The sequence below is a fragment of the Strix uralensis genome, chromosome 19 (genome assembly GCF_047716275.1).
Source record: "Strix uralensis isolate ZFMK-TIS-50842 chromosome 19, bStrUra1, whole genome shotgun sequence".
Taxonomy (NCBI): Eukaryota; Metazoa; Chordata; class Aves; order Strigiformes; family Strigidae; genus Strix; species Strix uralensis.
The window spans coordinates 5,212,635-5,237,791 of NC_133990.1; the positions used below are offsets into that span (position 1 = coordinate 5,212,635).

A 25,157-nucleotide genomic window follows, 5' to 3' on the forward strand; every position below is an offset into this window, starting at 1 on the left:
ACCCCTGACACTACGTATGCTACCAGGTCAGCAGCCTGTGTGTCGCGGTGTAACACAAGAGGTGGTTTCACAAAAATAGGCTGATCTAGAAGTGAATTAGGAGTTTTATTTGTTTCTTACCAGCTTAGATGAGGATTTCTGGAAGAACCAATGAACCGAGGACTGAATTTTCTGAAAATCTTTTTATTTATTAAAGTGTTCCAGATACAGATTAATTCACTTAGCTTCATATTGATTCCTTCACCTGCTCAGAGATGAGAAGCGCATCCACGCAGACAAGCGGCTCAGCAGGTTCCTCTCATCGCTGCGTCTCCTGGGAGCCCGTTTTAAGGAACGTCTCTGGACCATTTGTGCAGCCACTTAACTCGGTTTAGAAACGTACGGAGGTAAATCAACACAAATCCCACTAGTGTGCACGTTTTAAAATCAAGTTACATGTCTTAAATCACTTCAGGCTTTATCCTTTCGTAATCTAGCCTGTTGCTGCGGCGTGCTGGGAGCAGCAGGGAGTCCCACGGCACACTAACCCCGGCGGTTAACGTCAGTGTGTGCAGCGCAGCTCTGTCCCCTGTCAACCCACACCATCACCAGGAGGTATTGATGCTTTCCACGGACTAAGGAGAGACCTGAGACTAGGTGCGATGTTCAGAAGGTGACGTCAGGAGACATGAACCCCTCCTGAGACTTGTGCCTGCAGGTTGCTGGGCCAGCCTGTCCCCACTGGTAAGCTGATGTCCTAATGGACCAAGACTCCTTTTCCCTTTCCACCCCCTGTGTCTGTTAATTCATGTCATGATTTGGCTCTGAAAGTCCCAAAATGTTTTTAGACTCCTGAATATTTTCAACAATTCACCTAGACACTTGGAAACAGTAGGGAAAACGAACAGGAGCATGTGAATGAATGTGATTAACGGGTCATGGTTATTCCCAGCTCCTTCTCTTAAATATAATTAGTTCATTACAATACATCCACATTACAGAACTTCTATAAACAAGTGTTAACGTCTGTCTACTCAGACTCTTTAAAGTCCAGATCTTGGAGAGGAAAAAAGATTTGGAATGGAGAAAAATAGCAATTAGAGTTAAATGGCAAAATGGAGAGTTAATGTGTAGGGAGCAAAACTCCTTTTAGTGGAAAATGTTTTTTATGTTAACTTTTGTAAGAAAACAGTTTTCCATACTTGTCAGGCTTGACAGTTAAAGTTAATGGTGTTAAAAAACAGAGTACTGAAAAATGTTCCCTTCAGTGTAAAAGATTTATTCAATGAGAGTTTGCTTGAAAAGTTATTTTGGCTAACAGTGCTGGCTTTTGCCTAATGCTTGGAACAAAGATCCTTGCTGTGTAACCAGGATGGGGACAGCCCCAAATTCATGATTTCCCGATTAAGATGACATGACCTATTTTCTTGTATTGTTGACCTATTGTTGACCCCTTTTTTAAAAGAATGCCACCCTTCAAATGCCTTTTTTTTTCACCCCTTCTGGAAAAACACATAGAGCAAATGCTGATCTCACTTCTGTCTGGAGTAAAGCTTGGTACGTGCTGGGATGCTCAGAGACAGAATTTGTGAGTTAATCTGAGCTGAAAACGGACTGAAAAATGTGTTGAATTGTTTCTACCTATTACATGCTACTTAGCAAGGTAGTTACGCACTGAAATTTCTCATGTCATATTTGTATGGACAAAAAAGGCTGCCCAAGAGCAGAGCTGGCTCTCCCTTTGCTGCGGTGGAGGTGGTGGTTTGTGAAGGACTTGAGCAGTTACAGCAGGGGCATGGCTGGGTGCTCTGGGGCTCTTTACTGGCTGAACTGGCTGCCTGGAAACATACTTGGAGAGAAGGGATTTTTCACAGCTGTCCACCTAACCTACAGACACAAAGGTGCTTGAACTGGCAACCTATTTGCTCCTTGCTCATCCCAGTACTTTTAAAAAATTGACACTTTTTTTTTTTTTTTTTAAAGCCTGATCCAAAGTAGATAGAAGTTGAGGGCAGTTTCCCTCTTAACATCAGAGGGGTTTGTCTCTTGAAGCATTTGCTGGATTTTCATCTACTTATGATAATGATAAAGTAGATATCACTTCACTTTCTGGTTTCCTGGAATTAGGCTGTGGGGCCACATGTGTGTGTTTTGTTCTGGCTGTGACCCATGTTCTTCTAAAGCAAAGGCTCATGAATGGTCTCTTGAAATCTGTCTGCCCATCGCCCCCCTTTTCACCCTCCTGATTTAGTGCTACTCTTTATAATCTGGACCTCTCAAAATCTCTGAATTCTACCTATCGAAAATCCTTGTAAATACAGAGTTAGTGTAGATTGGCAGAGCTCCACTGGCCTCCATGAAAAGCTGGTTGGCACCATTTGGGAATCTAGCCTGGTGCTTAGAATAAATCCATCAAGACTTACTCCAGAGAGGCAGAGCTTAAAGTCAATAGTGTTAAAGCTCTGGTTTGGAGCCCACCCATGTCAGAAATTATATTTTCCTGAACTACTACTGAACAAGACTTCATTGCATGTCTTTTTCAGAAGAAAGCCAAACATGTCCTGAGGCCTCTGATGTTCTCTAAGCACACGTATATACAGGTGCTGTATTTAATACACAATTCTGGAATTGTTGCTCCCTCTAGCCCTTCCATTTGTCTTACCCTGTTTGGATCCTGGAGAGTCCAGGAACTGAGAATCTTGTGCCAGTTACTGGTGTACAGTTACAAGTGTCCCAGAGGCACCTCCTCTCTGCAGAATGGTCCTTACTGCCCCACGTGCAGGTAGAGGATGCTGCCAGACCCTGGGTGCTCTCTTATCCAAGTCCTTTGCTCTTTTCCCACCTACGCTCTGGCTCTTGCGGTGTCCTGCAGCTGCCAGGATGATAGCACAGATGTGCTTACAGATTGCTCTTCAGGAAAGGGTGCAAACAGAAAACAGATCATGGAGTCCTCCCTGTAAACATCTGCAAGTGCAATGTGTGCTTGGTTTAAACATTTCCCAGTGATGTTTTTAATCCTTTGGTAAATCAAACCCTGAATGATACCCCTGTGACCCCAGTGATGTGTGGGCTGAGGGGAAGCAATATCTGGAAGCTTTTGGAAGTGTAGAGTTTCGGCATGGGCGTTTGTAGCGAAAGGTTTGGAAAGCAGAGTTAGAGCCTCTCACCCTCCTTCAGCTACACCTCTTTGGAGACACAGTAATGATGTTGCTCAGATGGATTCTGGGATCAGCACCAGTGCAGCAGCAGATTAGACCTAGGGAAGAATGTTGATTATGTCCCCCTTCTTCATGTCTGTCCACCAGAGGCTTTGTTAATGTTACAACTGAGTCAGATTTCCCTGACCTGGGAGATGGATGTGTTTTTCCTGGAGAAAATTCTGCATTCCTCACACTGTGAGTTCTGAGGAGCCACATTTACCAGTGCGAGGGGCTGGGGAAAGCAAGGAGGTGGCAAGATCCATGTGGATAAAGTCATTAAATTGCTATTTAAGATACTTCTTGAAGAGTGGTGGAAGATTATCAGATGGACGAGGATTTGAGCAAAAATGTTCACAACATGGTTCCCAGAATGGTTCCTAAATTCAGCTTTAGGTCCTGTATTAAAAGAAGCCTGATTTCTACTGGCACTGAAAAACTGTGTCTTTGAATTGCAAGTGCTTCTGGTGCAGAGTGCCTGAATGCCCAGAGATGGAGTCAGAGCCTAACTTTGTGCTCTTATAATTCAGACCCAGGCACCAGATGATCATTTTCTGCAAACTATTTTGCTCATGGATGTTTTCACTGGGATGAAAGCTTTCTAGCAAGATTGATTTCAAGTTACCCTCCTACTTATCCTCTATGCCAGTAGCCCTTAGGACAAATAAAACTAACCCCAAAATGAACTAACTTCCTTGCCCGTACAGAGTTTTCCGTTTAGTTCAATTTATGAGTATGGATTTTGACTGATTATTATTGTGCCTGACTGGGTACAGAGCCATCTGCCTTGTGTTATGTTTCCATGTGCTGCCTCTTCAGCCAGGCTTCAGATGGTTGTTCTGGCAGGAGAAGACCAGGTTCTCAATTACATGGTAGTAACAAATGGATTTTTAAATGGAAGGAAATTATATTGTTATCTATTTGGAAGCAACACTGCAGTACCCTGTGTGGAAAGGAAAAAGGTGCCCAGTGTGTTTATTATTATTATAACCCATCATCTTCTGTTAAAAGTAGAGGTGGCCTTCGAAAGAGTCCAAACTGCAGGGAATTTAGCTTTTTTTCCCAGAAATATGTTTGCTTTTAATGACATTTTCATCTATAAAAGCTAAAAATAACATGCCTCATTAAGTTCAAAGCACTCTGGGACACAGTTTGCTCTTTCTGGCTGAAAAGTTGAAATTTTCCCCAGAGAGGATCACATTTTCTGTTGAGTTTGGTGTTTTGTCTGCCTGCCTGCCACAGTTTTGCGTGGCTATGGAAAACGCAGGGGAGTTGTGAAGCACCATTCACAAACCCGGGGCCTTGGAGGAGCTGAAGTCTCATTCCCGAATGGAGAGAAGTTGTTGCTGTCTCCTCCATGTCCCAGGAGGACAGTGAATGCTGCCAGTGCAGCTGATAGGAGCATTCAGGCCAGTCATGCTGGTCTGTACCTGGGCTTTTCAAACCTTCGGTTTCATGAGATGTTTCTAGTTGCAGTCTAGCAGACGTTGTATAGCAAAAGGCACTGAGAAACCCCCCTCTTATTGTTTTGATTTGGGAAGGGAGGGAATGGCTAAAAACGCGACCGTATCAAACGTCCGTGGCAGTTCATCATACAGTGCTGCCGCTTGGTCCTCAGTACAGGCAAGAAGTTTTCCTCTATATATGATCTCATCTAGATTGTTCCTAGAATTATATCTGAGCAGGAAAAGAGATAGGGTGCAGCCCAGCATGCCATGGCTTAGTAAATGGTGTTGCTTAATAAATGGTGTCAGATGTGCGTGGTGCAAAGAAGTCAGGATGTGAGTGCGGGGCTGGCCTGGCCGCAGCCCAGGAGCGGTGTGGAGGACAGGATGCTCGAGTGCTAGGCGGGAGACCGAGCGGAAAACTGGTGACTTGGAGAAAAGATGATTAATGGAGCCTATGTGGTTCCTACTGAGAACAGTCAAGGCTGAGCTGAGGGCCTGCAGAAGGGGCTCGGGTTGCAGAGCATGAGGCTGGCAGGGGCTCCAGTAAGTGGGGAGGTGGGAGGAGGTGAGTTTTTGTGTTCACAACAGATGAGGAGGTCAACAGCAAGGAAAGCGCTGAACCGCACTGACCTGCTGCCACCTCCTGTCTTGGGACGGGCTGAAAGTGTAGAAAAAGCAGTGACATCTGAGAATGGGAAAGCCTGAGCAATGTTGGTAATAAATTCTGATGTGGCATCACCTGTGTACTGTTTCCAAACAGGAGGAGAGACCCACTGTGCTTCATGCTGTACATGCAGGTAGCAAAGAGGCATCATCTGTCCTGAAAAGTTCACAGGCTAAATAAACCTCACATCCTTAAGTGCTCCATAAGTGTTTTGGAGCAGCTGCAGCCAGGCTAGCGAGTGTTATGCTTGGGATCCAAGCTTAGCTGGTACAAGGCAGCTCTGGTCTGGGAGCTGATGTATTTTGCGCTGAGGAGTGACTGTGGCACTGTGCACAGGTTAGTAATGCCTGTAGTAGCACTGATACACATCTTCCAGACAATCTTCAGTTTAAATCGTCACCTTAGTTTCTACCCAGAGCTTAGTTGGATACACCTGGCCTCAGACTGAACCAGAGCAGATTCACTGTCATTTACTGAGATGCATTTGAGTTGCATCCATTTTCTGGTCTCTTACTGATTGTTTTAAGACAGTTGCAGATGGAGTTCAGTGCAGGTTACCTGTCTTCTGGAGAGCAGTAAAAGCTCTGTGGTATTTTACACAGGTGAAATCTCAGCCCTTCCCTTCTTATTGCAACAACTGGATGTGTTTTTAGAATGTTAAGATGTGTTTTAATTAATTTAAAGTCAAATAATAATTGTAGGGGGGTGATTTTGCTATTGATGCGCTCTTCAGTATTTTCTCCATTTTCAGTGTGAGTTCCTGCTCCGTTGAGGAGCAGAGTCTTTCTCAGTGCTGCTCCAGAGCAGTGAGTTTTTTAAATGCTGATCTGTTTTAGGCTGCATGTGGTGACTAGACAGAGAAAAATATAAAAATAAGCAGCGGGAGTGATTTGTGAGGGGCATCTGCCACATAACAGTTAGTTGGTGATAGTTAGTTGCATGACATCTTTGCCTGCATAATTAGGCACTTGTTTGCCCAGGGAGCCCCACAGCCCTTTTTCAATTTTATGAAAGATTGTGTATGGTTTTGAAGTGTTTTTGCAGCTGATCCATCTGAAATCCCATCAGGTTAAAGGAAAAGAAAAGCCACGTTTGCTGGATTATGGTTTCCAGATCCTCCAATTTCTGGAGTGGGCAGGGACGGGAGTGGAGAAGGAATCACGACTTGAGCAATTAATCTCATTGTAGCTTGGACAACCCTTGTCACAGGCTGACAGTGATTTATGAACAAGGCTTTAATATTTTTCTACTCTGACTTGTGCAGGAGCAAGGTTAGATCTGCCCCAGTGTAAACTGGTGTCGTTCCGTGGGAGCTGATGGTCTATCAGCCTTTCTGAGGGCAGTGCATTGCCTCCCGTCATCATTGGGAGACCTGAGTAATGAGGTTGGTCCACTGTCCTTCCTTCAGCGGGGATGTGTATTTTGAGGTATACAGCAAGATCTAGAGCTGTTCTCATCGCTGACTGCCTCTGAGCAAGTGACCGAGCTGAAGTCAGTGAGGTTCCTCAGCTGTGGAGAAGAACATGGTGAGTCGTACAAAGCCATGGGTGTTCCCGGTGATGCCCGGGGCTTCGAATGACTTCTGCAGCCTTTTGCCAGACAGAAGGAGCTGAGGAAGGAAACCCTTCTTTCAGACTGCTTCCTCCCCACCTGCACAGGTACTTTTGCCACAGCTCAACACTGTAAATCAAAACATTTGCTGTACATTTGGCCCATAGTTCATGTTATCTTCAGCCAACAGGCTGCTGGTAAGCCAAGCCCAAGGCCCTAGAAGCTTAGGGGGTTGGTGTTGGTACCCATTAGTGGCATAGAGAGGAGCTGCCGGAGCCTCCAGAAATACCACGTGGATGTTGGGCAACCAGCTTCCTGGTGCCAGGAAAGGGGTTGATAAGGTAAGTCAGGCCTCCTTTCCATGTAATCTGCATACATGCATGCAGTCATTTGAGAGGTTTTTTTAAAAAGGAAAAAGACTCAGGTCTCTTTTTTCACCCCATTCAGAGTGAATTTTGCTCAATTGTTCAGTTTGAAAGTAGGTGGACAAGAAGATGTTCATGGTGCTGAGCGTTAAAGACTAGATGTGAGACTGAAGAACAGAGCTGGGTTTCATTCTTCATCCACCTCTAAATTCAGGTTTAGAGCTTTCTTCAGATCATCACAGCTGCTGCTGGGACAGTGCCTGGTCTAATTTCACTTTTCTCAGCCATTTTGAAATTCAAGATTGCTGAAGTTTCCTGCTAAAATGCAAACAGCTTCTTTGCCTCTAATCTCCTTCGTTCCCTGAAGCTGCCCTTGTCTCCATCTTTCATCCAAATCCAGACAGAGGCTTCCACAAGGTTTTAAGCAGCCTTGTGAACATTTCCCCAGATGATTTTCATTTCCGCTTGCCTCTGCCCTTCTTCAGTCTAACTGGGAGCTGAGGTTTCAAAATACCTTGAGGAAAGGCTATTCTTGTGGTTTTTCTACATGCTTCAGAGAAAGACATACAGAACATTTCTTGAGGGCCCGGCTTTGGGGGATTTTCAGTCTTGTTTTCCAGATCTTGCAGCTTTAGACAAGTTATCAAAATGTAGATGCTGAACTGAATTACTGAACTTCTTGAAGATTTCCTGTCACTAATAATGTATTTGGCCATCAAACTTGGGATTGCTACGTTTTTTTGTGGGTCAAAAAAACCCCTGTCTCAGCTCTGATGCAGTGCAATGTCCTGTCGAAGCCAAAGGACAGATGTCATTCAGAGGCGAAGTTAAGTCAGTCCTGGCCACATTCAAAAATCCTAACCACAGTTAAGTCTGTTGTAACTTTTCTGCCAAAACTTTTCTTTGATTTAAGAAGAAAAAAAAGGAAAAGGGAAAAAAAAAGTATTTTAATTAAATACAAATTTCTGTGGAATGTATCTGCCGTTTTCTAAAAGCATCCATGCTTTATCAGTAACTCAAAGCCAGAACATCATGGCTGAACAAAACTGTTTACATTTGAAAGCTTTTCAGTTGAAAATGTGTATGTTTTGGAATTGAAAATCCTTTTTTACGGCTTTCATTTTTATGGGAACACTGGAAAATTTCTGCTTTGGGGAAGGCCTATTCTGACTAGTAAGCTTTTTATTCTCAGAAGCCAAGTACTGTTTTCTCAAACAGACATTTCTACATTTTTTCCTCATGTCTCTTTCTTCCCTTTTACTGCTCAGACCACTTCCCTTGACTTGCTTAACTCTCCTTGAAAACCAATATGAGAAATGGAGTTTTGTGTTACTGTTGCCCAGCTTGCTGTTTTGGGGCAGTGAAACAACCATCCTGGATAGCGCTGTGGACTGATTGCAGCCACAATAATGCAAGTTTTGCAGTGGGAGCTATTTGAAAGGTTATTTTCAGGACTGAGATATATACCAGCACTTTATCCACCTGAGCCTAGCCTCTGCTGAATGATAAGGTGCTATGGGCAGGGCAAGCATGGATGATTTTAATCTAAACGGGCATGAGAAGATGAGAGGCCAAATGCTGAGTGGATTTAATCATCTGACAAGTGCAATGATTAAACTTAAATATTTTGTATTCAGTCCCAGGGTGGAATTTCTGCATAGAAGTGAGGCCATCAGCCATGGGCATTTATTTTCTGGCGACCGTGGCCATGATGTGTGCAGCCAGCTAAGAAGTTCTGGTTATGCGTAAAGCTGTAAGTAATGACAGATGATGAGTTGTTAAATAAGTTTATAACTTGTCAGGTGCAGAAAGGTGCTTCCAGCCTGAAGTGTGGCCTCCCCTTCCCTGGAGAGCCACAGTGGGTTGGGGACATGTGTGGCTCTCCAGAAATTGCGTGATTTTGTGTTGTGAAATGCTGATGCATTTGCTGTCTGCAGGCTGGGGGTCTTTCCCTACTGCTCTCGGCTTCTTTCCCTTTAGAACTACTGCTTATGGGGTCTTTTTTTGGTAGAAAGTCAGACTGGTGTCTTGTGCACTGGAAGATGATGTGAAGGGAAGATGGCAGAACCAGACTGCACACCTGTGTGGGATATTTGCATCCTGGATCTGGCCTCTTGCATTTCTTGCACGCGAGTTTAGCTTCCAACCCAGATCCAGGTCAAAGCAGGGATTGAAACTAAATTTCCAGGTGACTTCAGTAGCCTCACACAATCTTATCTCCCAGCCTGACCTGGTCAAAGCGGCAGGTTTCTGGTTGTACTGGATGGTGGGTCTGGATCAGGCCCACCCTCCTCTGAATGGCATGGCAGGGAGATCAGGTCTCTCCTGACGCTCCTGCTTGTCCATGGGGAGTTGCTGGGAGCTGGATGCTGGTGAGTGGAGAACAGGCTTCAAGGCTGTGTTAAATTTTTAGGGTCTCATAAGCAGCAGTTGGCACCAAATGTGGCAGGAAAAGTAGTGTGGGATTAATTGATGGGGTGCCATGGCTATTTCCTTACCGTTGAACGCCCGTTGTTTTGAGCTTAGTAATGGCATTCTAATACGCATTTTATGTGAAAGAAATACATCACTTGTTTATGCATCTCGCCACTTAAAGTTCAGTATGGGAAGGGTATTTCTTCTCTCCACCTCTGGATGTTTAACTGCTTAATAATAATAGTTCGCATTAAAAGTTCATAACATTTTATCTGTAATAGCAAGACATTTACCTTTTGCCTGCAATACACTGGTGAATTTACATACTACATACCTGGGTGCAACGCTGATGACGATAGAAAATGTTAGCCTGACTTAAACCAAATTAGACACTTCTCCACAAGCATTCAGCTAGTTTCCTTCATATGGGAGGCAGCAAACAATAATATAGATACAGAAGGAGAAGACAGAACAGGTAGAAGACATTGGAAGTGACATACAGTGTGCAAGTATGTGTGAAATACTGTAGATTCAAGCTTTAGCAGTGCTGCTGGGCACAGAGTCCTTCCAGAGCCTCTCCTTTGAGTGCTTAGCAAACACCCGTCAAACAATGCTGGTGCTCAGTGTTCAGCAGACAATGTGGGGAAAGCTTGACAAACGTGATTTGTTAGAGCAGAAACTGTAGAAAGTCTGGGCCATGAAAAATATAAGCCTAATACCAATTATTTATGGTGTGCTGGGATTTCCTGATGGGGTATTTCAGGAGTGCTGTGTGAGCTGGCTTGGTTAAAGACCTTCCTGAAACAGTGTCAATGAGCTTCTCTAAATCCTGAGAAGGATGAAAAAGTCCAAAGTCACTGATGCTGCCTCTGAAGTTGGACTTGCATCCACTGGATTTGGGATGGTATCCCAGTCCGAACCTGGGAAAAGAAAGGCTACCAGTGCAAGTGCCCAGTCAGCCCCAGGGCTTGCAGTGGAATGTCAGGGTGGAAATGGTTTTATTTAAAAGATAAAACATATTGTACAAATCTTACGGAATGCTTAAATATGCTCCCAAATCTGTGGTGTCCGTATTGGCTGTGGAAGCCCAGCTGCAGCCATCCTGAATCAATTAATCAAGTCCTCCTCGTTCATAGCTAGACTCAAACCCCCACCACCTTTAAGGAAAAAAGTGGTGTGATGCACTGGATTCTTCCTGCTTGATAATATCAGGCAGCCTTTTCACCATCTCCCTGAGAAGCAGCAGTTGCTGCCTCCACATGACAGGAGAAAAGTATGTTTTAAAGAGCAATATTAATAATAATAGCAACATTAAAGTGTGGGGAAGGATTACAAAGGTAATTCCGAGATCTTGCTCAGTAATGCAGGCTATTAACAAAAGATAATCACCTTTAAGTCAGTCACCTTTAGCCCTGGAGTAAAATGGAGGCACAATTATTCAGTGCAGTACAAAAGTAATTTAAATAGAGATGGATGAACCGTTGGCTCTCTCAGTTCTTGCTTGGGAAATCAGCCAGGGCCAAGTCCTAAAGGAAGGAAAATGTGATGAAAAAAAGGCAGCAGTAAGTAAATAATTCCTGGTGTCCTTCTCTGTTTTTCCACTGAAGCCGAAGTTGTTCTCCCTTTGGAGTGTAAAAAGGAAAAGGGGGAAAAATAAGAGAATTGTATTGAAAAGCAGTTCCTCGTGTTCCTTTTATGAGTAGCTCTTTGGAGGCTCTTACACTCCAGACTGCCATAAAAGCTCTAGATCCATGCCCTGTGTCAGAGCGTGGGGTTTTGCCATCAGAAACCACAGGGCCATGTGGCTTCATCGTTTCTGTCGCTCTGGGTGCATGGCTGAAGAGTGAGGCGGGGTGAGCTTCGTATGGAAAAGGTACTCTGTCTACTGAAAGAGGGTCAGGACTGGACGAAATTGTTATCAGCATGACGAAAAAGAGATGGGCACAGGGTTTATGTGCATAGCAAACCTTTCTATGCTGGAAACAGGAGTCTCTTTCTTTGCAGCAACTGCTGTGTGATCCCTTCCCTTGTGTCCGTATCCTGCCTTCTTCCCGGAAAGTGGCCTGTGGTTGGTGGAGTGCAAGGGCTTGTTAGTTTTTGTAGAGATGCTTCTGAGTGCTACCTTGCTGGCTTTGTTTGTTTAAAAGGGTCATTGGAGTTTTATGCTGGGAAGAAGGAGCGTATGGACTCTGGAAGCAGTCATGAGACTGCAAAAGTGACATTGAAAGGTCTTCCAAGCTGCAAAGACAAGCAGTTGGGGCCCTTGGAAATGCCTGAGGCAGGGCTGTAGCCACTCGTGAGTCCTCTGGACAAGCTGACACTGTCTTACCATCTGAGCTTGCATTCAACACGCTCTTAAAATTCCCACTGATTTTCCTTCCTACAGAAAGAAGCACTGGAGCTGAGCATCCAAAAGCCATCCGTTGTCTTTGCATTGCCTCCATGAGCAGCAGCAGGGATGACAGGCAGGCAGCAAGGTGAAGAAAGTCTCAGTGAGCCTTGCGACACGTGGCTCAGCCTGACCCTTGCTCTGGAGCAGTTGAGGGCGTCCGGGAGAGATTAGCAGGTATGAGAAATTACAAACAGAATAAAGTTTTTGGAAACAACCTGAGAGTTACCATGAGAGGCATTGTTAGTGGCTGCTAATCCGCAGAGCAGAGGGAGGAGAAGATCCAGTCCAGCCCAGTATAGAGTGGAATAAATTCCGTGTTTCTGTTTTATGTCCTGTCTGTGCAAGCGAGGGGCCTTGTGCACTCATTCCTGCAGCATTCCCGTGTGGTTCTGTCTGGATTGCTGCCTGCTTTGGCTTTATAAACAACATGGTAGGAGCTCAGTGTGTGATTCTGAGATATTATCGCAGTGTTAGCTCTGGTTACTCGTTTTCCATTGCACAGCTCATGTGCAGGCTCCTTACCAAAGGCTCCTGACCTGGTGGCCTGCCTGGGTCTAACCTGTGTGATGGGGCAACCCCAAAATCCTGGTTTGTAGAGTGTTGCTACTGGTTGCAACCCTCTGTGTCCCGGAGTATGGGCTTGTATGAGAGCAGTGCTGCTGTGGGAGTCCTTCTGAAGAGTTTGAAGGACATGGGAGAGCCTGTGAATGTCCACCAAGGGACACCTTGCGTTGCAATTGCTGAGCACTGCCAGGGGACTGCCAGGATCAGTGTGGAGTTAGCACAGAAGAGACCTCACCGTGTGCTGGCGAGTGGTGTGTAGGAGGACGCAGGGAACTGGGATCAGCTTTTGCAAGCAGAGACCTCTGATGGCAGTGCTGTCAGTTGGGGTTTTGTCTGTACCTTTGGAGGCAGTGCCTCTGGGTGAGACACAGCTTTACGGGAGGCTAGCAAGGGGTAACGCAGCGAGCAGAGGGAGGGATGGGATCTGTCCCTGCCTGTCGCACAGCTCAGTAAATCAGAGGAGGGCTGCTCTGCGACCGGGAGTCCAGCGCTGTCTGGAAATTCCCCGTACATCCATCAGCATCTGCACCATTGGGGAGTCTGAACCTTGGGCTTCCAACCAGAGAGGTAAACATTTAGGACCCAAACCTACGATGACGATAACCAGAGCAGAAACCTTTCCATCCCGTTGCTGGTTGAGCCTGGTTTAGGCATTTCAATCCACAATTTCTCTCCAGGGTTATCAGGCGGGCGGTGCCTGCTCATGGCCCTTCACTTCGCCTCATAAAACCCTGCTCACGTACTCGGTCTCCATCCACCCCCTACTTCAGGCTTGTGTTCAAGACCCTGGTGGAGAATATCTCGAAAAGGCAGACAAATAAGCCTTGTAAAAACTGGACTAAATTGATAGTGCATTTATTGCACTCTGATGTTAACCCTTGGTGTGCTGTACTGGGGGCAAGCTCTGAGTTTAACACACCACATGCTGTAGGGTTTTCTGAATGCCCTTGGCCTCCAATGCTGGTAAGATGGGTGCTGTCAACTGTGCTGGCCCACGTGGGCTCCTGAAGATGTGGCTCACTACCTGCTGCCTTCTTGCTGTGGTTGTGCATTGTAGTAGCGGTGTAGATGCCTTTGAGTTAGTATTGGGCATTGTGTTGGAGACGCTTGCCGTTCCCTGGAGGGTGTGCAAGCTAGATCGAACCCCAGATGGTTGTTGTCAACTTTCCCTGTTGTGTGAAGATGAGGGGCACAGAGGTCTGGACAGAGTCTCGTGCATGCTTAGGGGCTGTTTAGGCACCACATCCATGTTGAGACCAGTGTGGGTTTGGGAAAAGAAGAAGGCGGAAGCAGCTGAAAAGCAAATCCTTCTTGTGTTTTGTTCATCTGAAGCCCTGAGCAATTTGTGAGTTCGCTTTCAATATCTGTCTATTAAAGTGGACCTTTTTTCCATAGAAATTGCTCTCAGGTTCTTGATCAGCTTGAACAAGCACAATGCCTTCCCTTGTCAGATAGGCCCACTTCAGCCATAAATCTGATGCTGAGAAATTAGATTTCTCTACTGCTCCTGAGCTGTCATCAGAAGAGTAAGACGACGGCAATCCATGGGGAGAGCTGAGCATGGCATCACTGTTACATATCTGCCCGTGTAGGCGCTGGGCAGGGTTTCCTTGGCTCGCCAGAAAGGGAGGTTTGCTGTTCAAATTCTCATTTGATCTGTGGTGGATGAACCGAAAGAGCTGTGGAATGAACCCGGGAACTAGGAACCGTTAAACTCTGCTGTGTTTGGCTAAGCCAAATGAGATAACCTCACAGCTAGTATTACTCATGTTTTAGTGGAGAAAAAAATGGTTTCCTCTTTCAAAAGTCCTGGAAGAGATGGGGTGGTATCTCCTCCGTGTTAGCAAGGTGCTAACGTTGGTAATAACATGTCCCAGCCACCAGCTGGCCCTTTGTGTCTGGAAGCCAGAACTGTTTCTAAAACTACTAAGGGGTGGCTCACAGCATCCATTATTTACTATGACAGATTGAGCACCACCAACTGCTGGGGGCCAAAATACCATGAATCAGGCCCTCAACTCAAGAGACAGCTTAGAAGAAAAAGTTTAAATAAATAAATACATTAATACTGAACTCTTTGTTCTGCTTTAGATAGCCTTTACTATTCACATTTTCGAGCTTTCCTCTGCAGCTGTAAAATTGAGAAGACCATTTAAAAAAATTAAAACTGAGATTTTTCTTAAAATCACATGTTTCCAGACACAGGGGACTTGAGAGTAAAGCTCCAGATATAATCCTGAGATTTGGCAGTGCTCTTTGTATCATATTAAGTGATGGTCTACAGCACTCGTTAATTACTGCAGGCTGAAAACCAGTTCTGGCTCCTGACAGAGGTCTTCTGCTCATTCTCAGCATATAAGTTTCTCCAGTTCTTCTGGGTAAGAGGGAAATATCACTTTCTAAAGGGCATAGGTACAAAATTACGCAGTGATAGAACCTGTATTTGTCTTGAACAGTATTTTTAACTGTGTTATTCAAAACAAAATTTGAGTACATGCAACTAAAATGATCTACAGATCTGTTTCTGAATAATCATACAGGTAATTTGGTCTTTATAAGCCTCCATGTCTAATCCAAAATCTGCTAAAGACCAGAAGAGACCAGGCTGCTGGATAAAACTGGATAGTGATCTGGACTTTATTAATGGATGCATCCAGGATCAATCCACATTTCTCTTCCCAGTCCTCTGCAAGCTGGGGTTTGTGCAGGTACCCAGGAGAGGCAGTGCTACCTGGCAGATACAGCATCAGTCTGGAAGTAATTTTCTTGTTAATGTTCATTAAAACTGGTCTATTTTTGGACCCTAGATCAGGCACTCCTCTGCAGTGCTGTTCCTGTTTGCACCCTCTGAGTTGTCTGCTTAGATATAAAAGCATTTGGGGCAGCAGCTTTCTGTCTCAGGTCTGACCCTGCTCCAAGCTGAGGCCAGGTTTGTAATTGGGCTAGGCTCCCTAGTCTCCATTAGGATGGATTTATGGCAGCTGAATACGTTGTCCTTGGCCACTAGAGACAATCTGTAGGTGCCATTGGAGATGGTGTCCCATGGCTGCCCGCAGACGTGGTGGAGAGGGGCAGGACATTGCCTCCAGGGCAAGAAAGGTGTTTTGCTGCAAAGCTGTCAAACACAATTCATAAGATACAGAAAAGTGAAGCTGGCATCTCTTCCTTCTCTAGCCAGCTCACAGCCAATCCCCATTATTTTTACAAGCATCCTCCACCTGCTCCTGGGCCGAACTCTGCCATTGCCAAGGATCTGCACAGGCTGTTCTTCGTCGCTGAGCAATGGTCCCTATCTATAGATGCTGCCTTTTGCTTTTTGGCAGCGTGCAGGGGAGCATCCAGCTCAAAGCAAAGGCAAGAAGCATTTTCACAGTGCTGATCCCCTGGGGGAGATGCCTCTTCTGTCCCATGGAGCTTTTGATACTGGAAAAGCAGCAGCAATTCACTGTGGTGTGGGGGACTGAGGCAGAAAGGCAATTTATCTCGATTGGGGTTGGAGAGGAGGGGGTTCACCTGTTCCCCTTACATCGTCCCTGCCTTTGCTCCGCTGCCTGCAGCCTGGCGTCTGGCAGGGCTGACTCCAGCAGCCGGCGGGTTTGCGGGGCTTTGTCTCTGTGCGAGTGCTGACACGTTCCAGCAAGCTGCCACACAAACACAAACATCAAAGGGCTGGCATGTGTGTTTTCTGAAGCAGCTTTCTAGGTTTTACTGGGCTATAAAATACAGCGACGAGGATATAAAAACAAAGCTGTGATGGACTTAGCAGAGAGCCAAAGCAAGCGAGGAGAGAAATGATGAAAATGAGAAAAAGGGTTATGAGTGAGGAATGATGTATCAGCTCCGTGTCAGGAGGAACAGATTTTGGAATAACTGTGAAGAGCATAAAACTGGTTTAGTCATTAAGAAAAAAAACAGAAAAAAAAGGAGAAAAAAGCCTGATAAAAATGAATAAAGGAGGGAACTTCAAAGCATAAATTTCCTGACTGCATGACACTGATGTTTTGAACAGTTGTTCTGTGTGAGATAGCAGCAGTGATTTTAATGAACTTTAAAGAGCAGTATAAATAGGAACAAACAAAGAAAGGTGATCGCATTAACACAGAGCTAGGCACTAAGCTAATTGCCTGAACAGGATTTAAATGGCAGGTTATTATTTTTTTATTTATATGTATAAACCTATTTTTCTATTTGGGCTTAAGAAAATATAATAAAATAAACTCAAGCATCTCAATTTGAATTTCGAAGAGAAGTAAATGCATGCTTGATTTCCATGAAGTACTTGAGCTGTTGAGCCAAAGGGCAGTGAAATGGGTGTAGCAGAGAAAGGGGGAGCATTTTGTTGGCCTATAAGGGGGCAGGGTGGGTAGAAGCATTTATTTCAGTATGATGCACAGGCTCTCTCTGATGTTTCAAATGGATTTCACAGTGCAGCTGGATGGGGACTCGGAGGATCAGAACCATCAGAAATGGGGAAAAAACAGGTCACCTTGTGCTTGGAGCAGGTCACCTTATTCTCATCCTAGGCTAGAGATTTTCTTATGCTTTGGATTTTCAGATTAGAGCATCTGGTTGTACTCAGATGTGCTTCTTGCTTTTACACTTAGTGTAGCTCAGGGCTGGATGCCCCCACTGCTGTTGCAGTAGATGTGCAGAAGCACCTGCCAGGGCAGGCAAGAGTGCTCTGATATATGGCAACCCACTCCTGGCCTTGGCTACCATGAGATATCATTGATGCCTGCTTTCCTGGCTTGATATACTCACCTGAAAGTAAGTCAACTATATCATGGGCCAGATTCACTTGCGGGTCTGACATTTCTAGTCAAACCTCTCTCACCTGTTCTACATTTGGTGGACTAAGAGCTACCACTGTGGAGATAGGCCAAGGGAGCCAGCCCTGAACATTTGCAATGTTGAAAGCATCCTGGCCTCTATAATGAGTGGGTTGTCTTGTTAGAGAAATTTGTGGTCCTTAAAGAACTGCTAAGGAAGTTAATTAAAAATTATAATTTCTAGTTGGGTACATGACTGGAAAGTCAACGGTTCTGTGTACCTGAGGTGTAGAGTAGTACAAATTCAGATTGCAGTCACTGCTTTCTAATTCCCATCTCAACTTGCCCCTTGAAGGCTTCGAAGTATTGACCCACTGCAAGCATTAATGACCTCATCAGCTCTCCCCAAGGCCCATCATCACTCTGCTGCTTGTAAAATAGGTTTCTTCTGCACTGGGGAAGAAGTTCACACACCACAGCCACTGCTCTTACTGTCGCCTTCTGCCCTGCAGCGCAGTCAGCCTGCCTCTTCGTGTGCCATTTCTCCCTGGAAGAGGCACTTGCCGTACAGTGTATTTCTGTGCTGACACTCCTATGATCCTTGGATACTTTGTCAAAAAACAGCAGCCAAAGGAGGGAATCATCTCTCTGATATGTTAACCACAATTCTGGTTGTGGGTCGGAACAGTAGAGTTTGGACAAAATCCAGCCTATCTCCATCAGCTCTTCCAACTGCTGCCCCCCATCATCATTTTCCTCCTTTGATTAAAGAACAATGTGATTCAGAAATCCCCAACAAAAGCCAGCCTTCAGTGGAAATGTGATTAATCCTTACTTGACTCCATATTTGTTTTAAATTAAAATTCTGGAGGAGTTCATGTGCTTTTCATATTTATTCTTCCTCACCATGAGAAGAACTGGCCCAAGATGGACATTTCTGAGCATGTAGCTGCTCAGATGGCTACATACTGGAGTGATTACAATTATCAACACTGAGATTAAGGGATTTGAGTTAAGAAAAGAGGGAACTGGGGAGGGAAAAAGCAGAAAGAAGGCAGAGTAAGAAAGGAGAAACACTTCAGTACCTTCGCTTGCAACCCAGAAACAGCTTGCATTTGCAGTCCATTAGCTCCTGTTGCCTGCTTTATTTTTAGTGACCATAGTCTGGGATACCATGAGAAGTCCTTTAAAGTGTGGGCACAGTTGGAGGAAACAAGCCAGGTTAAAGCAGAAAAGAGGCCCCACAGTTTTGCCAGCTTCTAGAAACCAGCCTGAATTGAATGCTTGCTTAAGGTTGCCGAAGGTTCAGAGAATATAAAGGTTCTTGTAGCACTGTTTGTAGAAGATTTAATGGGTCAGTCTGTTCTTTTTGGCTATGCTGAACTGTATGTTTCTGAGCCAGGCACTCAGATTTTTTTAGTGCCAAACTCCTGATACAGTCAGTGGGGCTGACTTTTGGGAAGTGCCTGGCTTTGCCTGGCCTGGAGCTATTGATCCCCCCTCTGAACGATTCCGGTGGGTCACTGAAGAGAGGGACATCACAAATCACTTTTGCAGAGCTGTGTCTGGGCGTGCTGAGCCTGGGTGCTTCTGTCTGCTGAGTCTGGAAGCTCCACGCTGCGGGTCCTTGTTCCACTTCAACAGAGATCATGTCCTGGGTTTTCTCATTAACATCAGCGAGGAGAATTATTTTGATATGAGTTTATTCATAGGGACTAAACGCCTTTCCTCCACGTGTCCAAACGGTGATGTGCAACATTGAGTTTGCTCTTACCTGATCTTGGTGCCATTCAGAGCAGGACCTATTCACAGAAACCTCTCTAATGTTTCCTGCTCAGCAGTCTTATGGTAGCACAGTACAAAGATTTTTTTATGCTCTACTGAGGGACAGTGAGTTAAGACCAAATGATTCATAACAGGAGACCCTGTCTACCCTCCACCAGCCCCCTGACCTGTTCTGGTCTGCAGCAGTTGCTGGAGCTGCAGCTGGGGAAAGGCCAACTCCACTCCTGTGCTCCAGGCAGGAACGTGCCCCGGATGGGTTGAGGTTTCTGCAAATGTAGGTTGTTCTGAGCTTGTGCAAACTCTGACTTTACAAAAGCTTGTAAATTGCCCACATTTTCTCCAAGACAACCACAGGGACATACATCTCAAATAAAATGCCTGCTCCAAGGTGGAAAAGGCAGTGAGGAATTTTTAAGGAAAAAGTTGCTCGAACTGTTTAACTTAGCTGAAGAATGTTATTTTTGCTCCTGTTCTCATCCCAGAAAGGGGCAGGTCATTTTAGATATAAATTAAAGAGAAAATATTGCTGGAGGCAGATTGTTCACCTGTAAAATCTCATCTCAAATCATTAAAGTTTGGCAAAGTTGTATAAGCAAGTGAGGTTGAGAAGTATTCAGCAGTTTTAAGACTTGATAGTGTATTGCAAATATTCATAGGCAATTACAGCAAAATAACAAGTTTTAAAGAATATTAAGAAAATTTATGATTATAACAGGCCAGAATTTAAATTGCTGCCTTGGGTAAATGTAGATATGGTTGCCTTTCATTTCATGGTCACCCACTATTTTTTTCAGATACCTTATCAGAATATTGTTGAGTATTCAGTGGTAAGAGGTGAATAGCCTGGGTAAAGGATGTGCTATCGGATGTTTATGCTGCTCCTGTGAAACACTCCATAGTTCACTGACAGTAGTATCTTGGGACTCTTTATCAGGAATGTAATAAGCCAGATATGGCAAAATTCAAAACATATTTGATTTGGACCTCTGAGATCTGGAGCATCGTGATTCACTGCCAAAGCAAAGCTGTCCCAAAATTGACCTGAAGAAACTTCTTGCACATTTTGGTGAAGTCATGGAAGTTCAGAATAGTGGAGGTGGGAGGCAGCTTTCATCTGCTGAATGGTCTGTGCTTTTTTAAAAAAAGCAAACTGTTAAATTAGTATTGGACCTGATGAATTCCAAAATACTTCATTGTTTCTTACTCTTTTTTTTTTTTGCAGTCATTGCAATCCTTTTTGCCCCATGAAAACTGGGTCTGTTCCACTGGTCAAAACAAAGCAGTTCTGTATTATTCTGACACCAAAAACATAATAATGAAGTGAACTGAAATCAGATTTTCTTCAGTGGATTACTGAGAGGCAAATTTAAAATGGTATTACAAATAATACCTCATAATTACAATGGGAATGATGAGCATGCCTTGCAGCTATGTTTGTTAATAAGAAAGCAAAACAGGGTAGTATTGTGACATTTTTCATATTATTTTTAATGTAGTCTACAGTTTTCAGGCCAGATTTTAAGATGGACCAAATAGCCTTCATTGCCTCCAATATAAATAGCCTGCTTTACACTGGCCAAGCCTCCAACCTTGTTTTGCTTTAAAAAAGCTCTTTCCCCCACAAAGTCTTGCAGTAGGGAAGGAGAACGGATCTGTGGGACTCTGGTTCGTTTCAATTGAAACTCTGTGCATTAATCATAGGTTTGACGCACTAAATGTTTCTAATTAACATCCAGCTTAAAACCACATGTGCTTCAGCCCACGTTCAAACGCTCGAACTGCACAGGTAACCTCAGGAAAACCATGAACAGATGGCAGGACATGGCTGAACCGAAAATCAGGCGAGGTATTTGTCCACTTTAAGCAAAGCAGAAGCCAGAGGAGCAGTTGTGATTTAAGGCTGCTGAGCGGGCTGTGTCCCAGTGCCTCGGGATGGCGGTGCCCTGGGGAGGGGACCGGAGTGTGTCCCGCGAGTGTCCGTGTGCCCTCACAGACCTCTTGCCACGCTTGGGTCCTTGGCTGGTGGAGGGAGTTGCTCATGGCCAGTGTGGCTTCTGACTGCTGGTGGGGCCAGCACTCATTTTTCTGGGAGTGGGGAGAGTCATTGCAGTGGTCTGTAAGTGGGATAGCCCCGAGAGGTGGTAGATGCCCCATCCCTGGAAACATTCAAGGTCAGGCTGCACGGGGCTCTGAGCAACCTGATCTAGTTGAGGATGTTGCTGCTTATGGCAGTGGGGTGGGACTAGATGACCTTTAAAGGTCCCTTCAAACCATTCTATCATAGTGGCATCAGCAAGGGTGAGTTTGTTGATATCTTTTGGATGCTGCCAAACCTTTTCCTCTCCCAGCTCACAAAACCAAGGTTTGCTGCAGTCAGGCTGGTAGCTTCGCTGGTCGTACGCCTGCTCTGGTGGTGAAGTCTGCCTTGTATCCTTGCAGTGCTTTTAGCGCCATTCCTGGAACTGCAGTGTCTGGGGAAAAGCTTTTGAAAATTGCACATCATTAGCATGCTGAAGAGAAGGTAATGTATGTAAAGCATTTGACCTCCTTCTGGCTCCTGTGGCTGGGACAAATTCTGATCTCATTTGCAGCAACGCAAATCCAGAGTATCTACATTAACTATGTTAAGTTTAGTGAAGTTGCTCGGAGTTTATACCGCTGCCTGGTAAATGGAAGATGTCACTAGCAGTCTTTTCGTGACCCAAGGGAAGGAAGTAACGAAAGCAACCTGCAAATGAAAGAATCAGAAAGTTCCCAACAACAGGACTTTTGCAGGGGTGTGAAATTTATTAGGAGTTGCTGCACGCTCAGTGTTTTTTAAAACCAGCTCACACTTTTGGTACTAGAAGTATGGAATTAGGAACCTTACTATAGGCGTCAAGTTTTTAAAACATGTTCAAAAGCTACCTGGGGCCTACCTGGAGAAAAGGTTGATTACAGATTGACAGAGCAGTTTGAAAAAAGTTAAAGTATGGGGAAGAGTGTGTTTTTAATTTCTCGGTTTTGCTCCTTTTTTCAAGAAGGAAGAGAAGATGGGGAACAAAACAAAATGAATAGAAGGGGGGAAGAAAGCTAAAGCCAGTTTTGTGCAAAATTAGTTGGAGGAATAAAATATCCCACAAAATAACAATTGCCACATTTTTTAATTCTCTATCTGCAGTATAAAACACTGGTGAAAGATCAACCATGCAGTTTGGCTAGTGCCCCCCCCCCCCCCCCCCCAATCCATTATCACTAACTATTCTTAGTATTAAAGAGTCATTTTAGTTTTTACAACAATACAGAAAATTAAAACCATCTGGAAACTAAGGACTTCTTTGTGTGCAGTGTTTCCAGTCCGAGTCCCAACAAGCCCGGAGAACCCGTGCTTTCCTGGCGGTGGATGCGGCAGAGAGACCCGATCAACGTGATGAGGAGCCTGACTGAGGTATCGGATGCACCTTGGAGACACTTGTGTCTCTTCTTCTCTTTTTCATGGGAGACAGCCAGATGTAAGTGTCAGCTTTCTCAGAAAAAACATAGTTGGTTTGTCACCCACATGCGTTGGATATTAATATATAGATGATTGATTGTGAAAATATTTAAGGGTCCAGTGAGAGCCTTTATTCATCCATGTAGAAAGACAAGAAGAGACCTTTGGCTCTGTGGCACGGTTATCCATCTCGCTTGGATGCCTGTGTCCTCATGGCTAGGAGCAGGGAAGAGCTGCTGTGCAGGGAGAGGCAGCTCCTCTCCCTTCATGTGAGTCACTCTGATTTGGATCCCAGCAGCTGGACACGCACGTATCCTTCACCTCATCACTGGGCAGCCCTGTCTCTGCCGGTCATGTGTGGATTGGCAAAAGAAACTGCCTTTTAATTTGGGATGAGGGAATCCTGCTGTGAAATGAAATGCGGAGAGTGGAGTAAGAGTTACCTGATGAGGGCTGAAAGGATCTTTTCTCATTTACCAGGACCAGGCTCTTCTGCTTAAGCATAGATGCCACCGGGTGAACAAATGGGCCCCAGCTCCCTGCGAACAGAGACCAGCCCTCTGTGTGGTTCCTTTCCTCCTAAGGTACCTGCCTAAAGTAAGCAGATATTAGCCCTGAAAGTCCCCATTTTTCTCTGTTTCATGTCTCCTTTTTTCTTCCAGGCTGTGTCTGTGGTCAGTTACCCTGTGTGTCGATTTGCTCCTCCACACATCATGCCATGAGGTTTGATTTTGGGGCAGACTGAGTTCTTGGCTGCTCTCTGAATGCTGCTTGGGTCTCATTCCAGAAGTGTGTAAAGCTTCTTATTTATCATTATTAGACTTAATTTGGACAAAAATGCCACAGATTAGATCTTTCTTACAAGACCTGGTTGTCAAATAGTTTTAAATCACAAAATAGTTTGTCACTTTAGATTCTTAGAAAATCCATGCTGTGCTTTACAACTTGGTAAGTCTGGGGAACATGCACTGGGATTTTCACACGTGCTATTGCTTTCTGCACAGGAGGAAACCCGTAGCTGGTGAAAATCCAAGGTTATACTTATTAGGAGGTTCTGGAGCATTTTCTGCATTTCCTTGCTGATCCCAGGTAAGAAGATTCCAGCTGAAACTGATGCAGGTGTTTGGGGAGAAAAGGGATGTGATTGAAAATATTTTCTGAGCACAAAGGTAGAAGTGGTTCATGCTAAGCAGCACGATTCCTGTATCCCATGGGATGCCTTGCTGTGTGCTGGTGGAGCACTCTTCAGTGTGAACAGCGATGGGAGGAGAAGAAGGGAAACAACATTAGCCTGCAATAATCAAGTGTGTGAAAATTAGTAGGCGTTTGCCGTACATGCGTTTGACTGAATTTCCTCTTGAAGTGAATTTGACAAGCCTGGAAGACAGTATTACACACAAGTGCTTCTGTTTGCTCCCTGCGCAGCTATTTGCAGCAGCTGCCAAAGACCCGACGAGCTCTGGGCACGGGTAAATTCCTTCCATGTGCTGATTTGTCAGGTCTTGTACTGCAGAACATGTCAGACACTGGCAACTGCCCATCTGTGAAAGGGTTTGGTGGCTCCTGAGCTGTCAGTGGGCTTTTAATGCGATGCTCGCAGAAATGAGGTGTGTCTGGGCCAGCCCCTCATTTGACCAGTCCTTCATATTTTTTTTACAAGGTTGATATCATATACCTCCCTCTCCCTAATTCATTGATGCAGTTGTGTTTCTTTACAAAGAAAATGAGAGAAAATAGTCAGCAGTGCAGAATAAATGACAATTTACCAACAGCTTTCCAGTGTTGACCTGTTACATGCCAGGGGTCTGGAGCAGCCCTCCAAAACTGAGCCAGTGTGCTCTTAAAAGAGGAAAGAGGATTCTTCAACAGAAAGTAGAGTTGTTCTCTGCCTTTGCTGTGTGATTACTTAACTGACTTCATTAACAACTACCTGATTGTGATGAACAGTAAACAACTCTGTCAGTCGGAGTGAGATGGGATCTGGGCTGTATCACAGACCCTGTCATTCTGAGAACTGAATTTATCACAAGATGCTTTAATGCAAGGTCCATTAGGAACAAGCAAGCCTGAGATCTTGCTGCACTGCTGCCAGGAGGTCCCATATACCTCTTAAGCTTATGTGAAAGCCACAGCTGCCAGGACTTAGTTTAAGCAGTTATCTCACGGAAGTGGTTGGCTCTTTCCTGCCTGTGTCTGGCCCAAATCCAAAAGCACAAATGAGACTAAAGAAGAAGTGGGTGACTGAGACCACTTTTATTATCTTCCCTTTTATGCCCATCTTGTGGATTAGCTTGGGTTGGACAAAGCAGCGCGAGGCCCTGAGCTTCTTGGTGAATGTTGAAGGCATTGTTAGAAGGGGCTCTAACACTGACTAGCAGCAGACTGAAGAGGCTGAGCTTCTGCTGATACCCAATTAGCTGATTATCCCAAAGGGAATTGAAAATGAAGGTTATCTTTCAACTTGTGATGAGCTTCCAAATAAATATTCAACATGCATTTAATAAGACAGTTTTATGCATTATTTAAGTATCAATTGATGGGTAGAAGACGAAACAC

General features: G+C 44.8%; 2 long non-coding RNA genes across 2 annotated transcripts; both read left to right on the forward strand.

Annotated features, from left to right (window-relative positions):
- The first annotated feature begins 291 nt into the window (after positions 1–291).
- On the forward strand, positions 292–12,133 carry LOC141952270 (uncharacterized). Its single transcript, XR_012631593.1, has 3 exons — positions 292–386; positions 477–723; positions 12,006–12,133. It is a non-coding gene; the product is annotated as an uncharacterized LOC141952270 (long non-coding RNA).
- A 19-nt stretch (positions 12,134–12,152) lies between these two features.
- LOC141952269 (uncharacterized) lies at positions 12,153–23,316 on the forward strand. Its single transcript, XR_012631592.1, has 5 exons — positions 12,153–12,185; positions 21,569–21,650; positions 22,457–22,556; positions 23,082–23,185; positions 23,264–23,316. It is a non-coding gene; the product is annotated as an uncharacterized LOC141952269 (long non-coding RNA).
- The last annotated feature ends 1,841 nt before the right edge of the window (positions 23,317–25,157 follow it).